At 42.6% G+C, this 7,573-nt stretch overlaps 1 non-coding gene across 1 annotated transcript; it reads left to right on the plus strand.

Annotated features, from left to right (window-relative positions):
- Positions 1–7,114: 7,114 nt before the first annotated feature.
- On the plus strand, positions 7,115–7,222 carry LOC130977391 (small nucleolar RNA R71). Its single transcript, XR_009085083.1, has one exon. It is a non-coding gene; the product is annotated as a small nucleolar RNA R71 (small nucleolar RNA).
- Positions 7,223–7,573: the final 351 nt, after the last annotated feature.

Below are 7,573 nucleotides of genomic sequence, written 5' to 3' on the forward strand. Positions count from 1 at the left end.
AAACTCTAAGTTTGGTGTTGGGACTATACAACATTGACCCGATCACCTGTGAGGCTCCATGAGAGCCCACTGTCAAGCTAATGACATTAAAAGAGCGCTTGTTGGGAGGCAACCCAATTTTTATTTATTTAATTTTAATTTTATTTTATTGTTATTTTGTGTTTTATTAGGTACATGATCATGTGGAGTCAAAAAAATTATAAAAATTAAAAATAGAATCAAAAATAGCAGAAGAAAAATCACACCCTGGAGGAAGGACAGACTGGCGTTCAACGCCAGTAAGGAGCATCTGGTTGGCGTTCAACGCCAGAACAGAGCATGAATCTGGTGCTGAACGCCAGAAACAAGCAACATTCTGGCGTTTGAATGCTAGGAATGTGCCTTGAGGAAAGCTGGCACTGAACGCCAGTAACAAGCATAGAACTGGCGTTCAACGCCAGAAACATGCTACACATGGGTGTTGAACGCCCAGAGTGTGCATCATCTCGGCGTTTAAACACCAGAATGGTGTGAAAAGGCATTTTACATGCCTAATTGGTGCAGGGATGTAAACCCTTGACACCTCAGGATCTGTGGACCCCACAGGATCATCTCAGGATCTGTAGACCTCACAGGATCCCCACCTACCTCGCCCCCTCTCTCTCCATTCATGGTCATCCCTTCTGTTTTCCATTCACCACTCACATCCATCCACTCTTCTCCACACACCCCACCTACCTTCAAAATTCAAAATCTCTTTCCCACCCAATCCCACCCATATAGCCGAATACACACATCCCTCCATGTCCTCCATATCTTCTTCTTATTATTCATATTTTCTTTCTTCTCTTACTCGAGGGCGAGCAATTTTCTAAGTTTGGTGTGGTAAACGTGGTGCACGAAATTGTGATCAATACTTTTCAAAACATAAACAATCCCTAGTAATGGCTCCAAGGACTTGGTGCTCAATACCATGGCATAAACACAACTTCGCACAACTAACCAGCAAGTGCACTGGGTCGTCCAAGTAATAAACCTTACGTGAGTAAGGGTCGATCCCACGGAGATTGTTGCTATGAAGCAAGCTATGGTCACCTTGTAAATCTCAGTCAGGCAGACTCAAATGGGTATAGATGATGAATAAAGCATAAAGATAAAGATAGAGGTACTTATGTATATCATTGGTGAGAGCTTCAGATAAGCGTATGAAGATGCCTTCCCTTCCGTCTCTCTGCTTTCCTACAGTCTTCATCCAATCCTTCTTACTCCTTTCCATGGCAAGCTCGTGTAGGGTTTCACCGTTGTCAGTGGCTACCTCCCATCCTCGCAGTGAAAGCTAATGCTCACGCACTCTGTCACAGTACGGCCAATCACCGGTTGGTTCCCGCTCCTACTGGAATAGAATCCCTCTTTTGCGTCTGTCACTAACGCCCAGCAGGTTAGGAGTTTGAAGCACGTCACAGTCATTCAATCATTGAATCCTACTCAGAATACCACAGACAAGGTTAGACCTTCCGGATTCTCTTGAATGCCGCCATCAGTTCTCGCCTATACCACGAAGATTCCAGTTAAAGAATCCAAGAGATATTCACTAAGCCTCATATGCTTGTAGAACAAGAATGGTTGTCAGTCACCTTGTTCATAGGTGAGAATGATGATGAGTGTCAATCATCACCTTCATCAGATTGAAGAACAAGTGATATCTTGGACAAAGAACAAGCGGAATTGAATAGAAGAACAATAGTAATTGCATTAATACTCGAGGTACAGCAGAGCTCCACACCTTAATCTATGGTGTGTAGAAACTCCACCGTTGAAAATACATAAGAACAAGGTCTAGGCATGGCCGAATGGCCAGCCTCCCAAAGTGAGTTCAATCCTCAAAACATGATCAAAAGACTCTCTACATCTATTACAATAGTAAAAGGTCCTACTTATAGAAAACTAGTAGCCTAAGGTGTACAAAGATGAGTAAATGACATAAAAATCCACTTCCGGGCCCACTTGGTGTGTGCTTGGGCTGAGCAATGAAGCATTTTCGTGTAGAGACTTGTCTTGGAGTTAAACGCCAGTTTTTATGCCAGTTTGGGCGTTTAACTCCCAATTAGGTGCCAGTTCCGGCGTTTAACGCTGGAATTTCTTGAGGTGACTTTGAACGCCGGTTTGGGCCATCAAATCTTGGGCAAAGTATGGACTATCATATATTGCTGGAAAGCCCAGGATGTCTACTTTCCAACTCCATTGAGAGCGCGCCAATTGGGCTTCTGTAGCTCCAGAAAATCCACTTCAAGTGCAGGGAGGTCAGAATCCAACAGCATCTGCAGTCCTTTTCAGTCTCTGAATCAGATTTTTGCTCAGGTCCCTCAATTTCAGCCAGAAAATACCTGAAATCACAGAAAAACACACAAACTCATAGTAAAGTCCAGAAAAGTGAATTTTAACTAAAAACTAATAAAAATATACTAAGAACTCAACTAAAACTACTAAAAACATACTAAAAACAATGCCAAAAAGCGTACAAATTATCCGCTCATCACAACACCAAACTTAAATTGTTGCTTGTCCCCAAGCAACTAAAGATCAAATAAGATAAAAAGAAGAGAATATGCAATGAACTCCAAAAACATCTATTAAGATCAGTATTAATTAGATGAGCGGGGCTTTTAGCTTTTTGCCTCTGAATAGTTTTGGCATCTCACTTTATCCTTTGGAACTCAGAATGATTGGCTTCTTTAGGAACTCAGAATCCAGATAGTGTTATTGATTCTCCTAGTTAAGTATGATGATTCTTGAACACAGCTACTTTATTGAGTCTTGGCTGTGGCCCAAAGCACTCTGTCTTCCAGTATTACCACCGGATACATACATGCCACAGACACATAATTGGGTGAACCTTTTCAGATTATGACTCAGCTTTGCTAAAGTCCCCAATTAGAGGTGTCCAGGGTTCTTAAGCACACTCTTATTGCCTTGGATCACAACTTTATTTCTTTCTTTCTCTTTTTTTTTTTTTTCGTTTGCTTTCTGCTTCTTCTTTTTTTTTTTGTGTTCACTGCTTTTTCTTGCTTCAAGAATCATTTTTATGATTTTTCAGATCCTCAGTAACATGTCTCCTTTTTCATCATTCTTTCAAGAGCCAACATTCATGAACCACAAATTCAAAAGACATATGCACTGTTCAAGCATACATTCAGAGAACAAAAGTGTTGCTACCACATCAAAATAATTAAACTGTTATAAAATTCAAAATTCATGCAATTCTTTTCCTTTTCAATTAAGCACGTTTTTATTTAAGAAAGGTGATGGATTCATAGGACATTCATAGCTTTAAGGCATAGACACTAAGACACTAATGATCATAAGACACAAACATGGATAAACATAAGCACTAAAATTCGAAAAACAGAAGACTAAAGAACAAGGAAATCAAGGAACGGGTCCACCTTAGTGATGGCGGCTCTTCCTTCCTCTTGAAGGTCCTATGGAGTGCTTGAGCTCCTCAATGTCTCTTCCTTGCCTTTGTTGCTCCTCTCTCATGATTCTTTGATCTTCTCTAATTTCATGGAGGAGAATGGAGTGTTCTTGATGCTCCACCCTTAGTTGTCCCATGTTGGAACTCAATTCTCCTAGGGAGGTGTTTACTTGCTCCCAATAGTCTTGTGGAGGAAAGTGCATCCCTTGAGGTATCTCAGGGATCTCATGATGAGAGGGGTCTCTTGTTTGCTCCATCCTTTTCTTAGTGATGGGCTTGTCCTCATCAATGGGGATATCTCCTTCTATGTCAACTCCAACTAAATAACAGAGGTGACAAATGAGATGAGGAAAGGCTAGCCTTGCCAAGGTGGAAGACTTGTCCGCCACTTTATAGAGTTCTTGGGCTATAACCTCATGAACTTCCACTTCTTCTCCAATCATGATGCTATGAATCATGATGGCCCGGTCTAGAGTAACTTCAGACCGGTTGCTAGTAGGAATGATTGAGCGTTGGATAAACTCCAACCATCCTCTAGCCACGGGTTTGAGGTCATGCCTTCTCAATTGAACCGGCTTGCCTCTTGAATCTCTCTTCCATTGTGCGCCCTCTTCACATATGACTGTGAGGACTTGGTCCAACCTTTGATCAAAGTTGACCCTTCTTGTGTAAGGATGTTCATCTCCTTGCATCATAGGCAAGTTGAACGCCACCCTCACACTTTCCGGACTAAAATCTAAGTATTTCCCCCGAACCATAGTAAGATAATTCTTTGGATCCGGGTTCATACTTTGATCATGGCTCTTGGTGATCCATGCATTGGCATAGAATTCTTGAACCATCAAGATTCCAACTTGTTGAATGGGGTTGGTAAGTACTTCCCAACCTCTTCTTTGGATCTCATGGCGGATCTCCGGATATTCACCCTTTTGAGTGAAAAGGGGACCTCGGGGATCACCTTCTTCAAGGCCACAACTTCATAGAAGTGGTCTTGATGCACCCTTGAGATGAATCTATCCATCTCCCATGACTCGGAGGTGGAAGCTTTTGCCTTCCCTTTCCTCTTTCTAGAGGTTTCTCCGGCCTTGGATGCCATAATGGTTATGGAAAAACGAAAAAGCAACGCTTTTACCACACCAAACTTAAAATGTTTGCTCGTCCTCGAGCAAAAGAAGAAAGAAGAGAGTAGAAGAAGAAGAAATGAGGAAGAGGGAGATGGTGGTGTATTCGGCCAAGGAGAGGGAGAAGTGGTGTTTTGGTTGTGTGAAAATGAAGGAGTGAAGAAGGGTATTTATAGGAGAGAGGGGAGATGGGGTTCGGCCATATTGGGTGGGTTTGGGAGGGAAAGTGGTTTGAATTTGAAGGGTGAGGTTGGTGGGGTTTTATGAAGGATGGATGTGAGTGGTGAAGAGAAAGATGGGATTTGATAGGTGAAGGGGTTTTGGGGAAGAGGTATTGAGGTGATTGGTGAATGGGGGAAGAAGAGAGAGAGTGGTGGTGGTGTTGGTGGGGATCCTGTGGGGTCCACAGATCCTGTGGTGTCAAGGAAAAGTCATCCCTGCACCAAATGTTGCTCAAAATCACGTTTTGAGCCATTTCTGGCGTTAAACGCCGGGCTGGTGCCCATTCCTGGCGTTTAACGCCAGGTTCTTGCCCTTTTCTGGCGTTTAACGCCAGTCTGGTGCCCCTTTCTGGCGTTAAACGCCCAGAATGGTGCCAGACTGGGCGTTAAACGCCCAACTGCTAGGCTTACTGGCGTTTGAACGCCAGCAGCATCTTCCTCCAGGGTGTGCTGTTTTTCTTCCTGTTTTTCATTTTGTTTTTGCTTTTTCAATGGATTTTGTGACTTCTTATGATCATCAACCTACAAAAAAAATAAAATAACAAAAGAAACTATATAGATTATAATCATTGGGTTGCCTCCCAACAAGCGCTTCTTTAATGTCAGTAGCTTGACAGAGGGCTCTCATGGAGCCTCACAGATACTCAGAGCAAATGTTGGAACCTCCCAACACCAAACTTAGAGTTTGAATGTGGGGTTTCAACACCAAACTTAGAGTTTGGTTGTGGCCTCCCAACACCAAACTTAGAGTTTGACTGTGGGGGCTCTGTTTGACTCTGAATTGAGAGAAGCTCTTCATGCTTCTTCTCCATGGTGACAGAGGGATATCCTTGAGCCTTAAACACAAAGGATTCTTCATTCACTTGAATGATCAGTTCACCTCCATCAACATCAATCACAGCCTTTGCTGTGGCTAGGAAGGGTCTGCCAAGGATGATGGATTCATCCATGCACCTCCCAGTCTCTAGGACTATGAAATCAGTAGGGATGTAATGGTCTTCAATCTTCACCAAAACATTCTCTACAAGTCCATGAGCTTGTTTTCTTGAGTTGTCTGCCATCTCTAGTGAGATTCTTGCAGCTTGTACCTCAAAGATCCCTAGCTTCTCTATTACTGAGAGAGGCATGAGGTTTACACTTGACCCTAAGTCACACAAAGCCTTCTTGAAGGTCATGGTGCCTATGGTACAAGGTATGGAAAACTTCCCAGGATCTTGTCTCTTTTGAGGTAATTTCTGCCTAGACAAGTCATCCAGTTCTTTGGTGAGCAAAGGAGGTTCATCCTCCCAAGTCTCATTTCCAAATAACTTGTCATTTAGCTTCATGATTGCTCCAAGGTATTTAGCAACTTGCTCTTCAGTGACATACTCATCCTCTTCAGAGGAAGAATACTCATCAGAGCTCATGAAAGGCAGAAGTAAGTCCAATGGAATCTCTATGGTCTCATTTTGAGTCCCAGATTCCCATGGTTCCTCATTGGGGAACTCATTGGAGGCTAGTGCACGCCCATTGAGGTCTTCCTCAGTGGCGTTCACTGCCTCTCCATCCTCTCCAAATTCGGCCATATTGATGGCTTTGCACTCTCCTTTTGGATTTTCTTCTGTGTTGCTTGGGAGAGTACTTGGAGGGAGTTCAGTAATTTTCTTGCTCAACTGTCCCACTTGTCCTTCCAAATTTCTAATGGAGGACCTTGTTTCATTCATGAAACTTTGAGTGGTTTTAATTAGATCAGAGACCATGGTTGCTAAGTCAGAGGGGTTCTGCTTAGGATTCTCTGTCTGTTGCTGAGAAGATGATGGAAAAGGTTTGCCATTGTTAATCCTGTTTCTTCCACCATTATTATTGAAACCTTGTTGAGGTCTCTCTTGATTCTTCCATGAGAGATTTGGGTGATTTCTCCATGAAGAATTATAGGTGTTACCATAGGGTTCTCCTAGGTAATTCACCTCTTCCATTGAATGGTTCTCAGGATCATAAGCTTCTTCCTTAGATGAAGCCTCCTTAGTACTGCTTGGTGCATTTTGCATTCCAGACAGACTTTGAGAAATCAAATTGACTTGTTGAGTCAATATTTTATTCTGAGCCAAAATGGCGTTCAGAGTGTCAATCTCAAGAACTCCTTTCTTCTGACTAGTCCCATTGTTCACAGGATTCCTTTCAGAAGTGTACATGAATTGGTTATTTGCAACCATTTCAATGAGCTCTTGAGCCTCTGTAGGCGTCTTCTTCAGATGAAGAGATCCTCCAGCAGAGCTATCCAAGGACATCTTGGATAGTTCAGAGAGACCATCATAGAAAATACCTATGATGCTCTATTCAGAAAGCATGTCAGAAGGACATCTTCTGATCAATTGTTTGTATCTTTCCCAAGCTTCATAGAGGGATTCTCCATCCTTCTGTCTGAAGGTTTGGACTTCCACTCTAAGCTTACTCCATCTTTGTGGTGGAAAGAACTTTGCCAAGAAGGCATTGACTAGCTTTTCCCAAGAGTCCAGGCTTTCTTTAGGTTGAGAGTCCAACCATATTCTAGCTCTGTCTCTTACAGCAAAAGGGAATAGCATCAGTCTGTAGACCTCAGGGTCAACCCCATTAGTCTTGACTGTGTCACAGATTTGCAAGAATTCAGCTAACAACTGATGAGGATCTTCCATTGGAAGTCCATGGAACTTGCAATTCTGTTGCATTAGAGAAACCAATTGAGGCTTAAGCTCAAAGTTGTTTGCTCCAATGGCAGGAATAGAGATGCTTCTCCCATAAAAATCAGGAGTAGGTGCAGTAAA

The sequence above is a fragment of the Arachis stenosperma genome, chromosome 4 (genome assembly GCF_014773155.1).
Source record: "Arachis stenosperma cultivar V10309 chromosome 4, arast.V10309.gnm1.PFL2, whole genome shotgun sequence".
Lineage (NCBI taxonomy): Eukaryota > Viridiplantae > Streptophyta > Magnoliopsida > Fabales > Fabaceae > Arachis > Arachis stenosperma.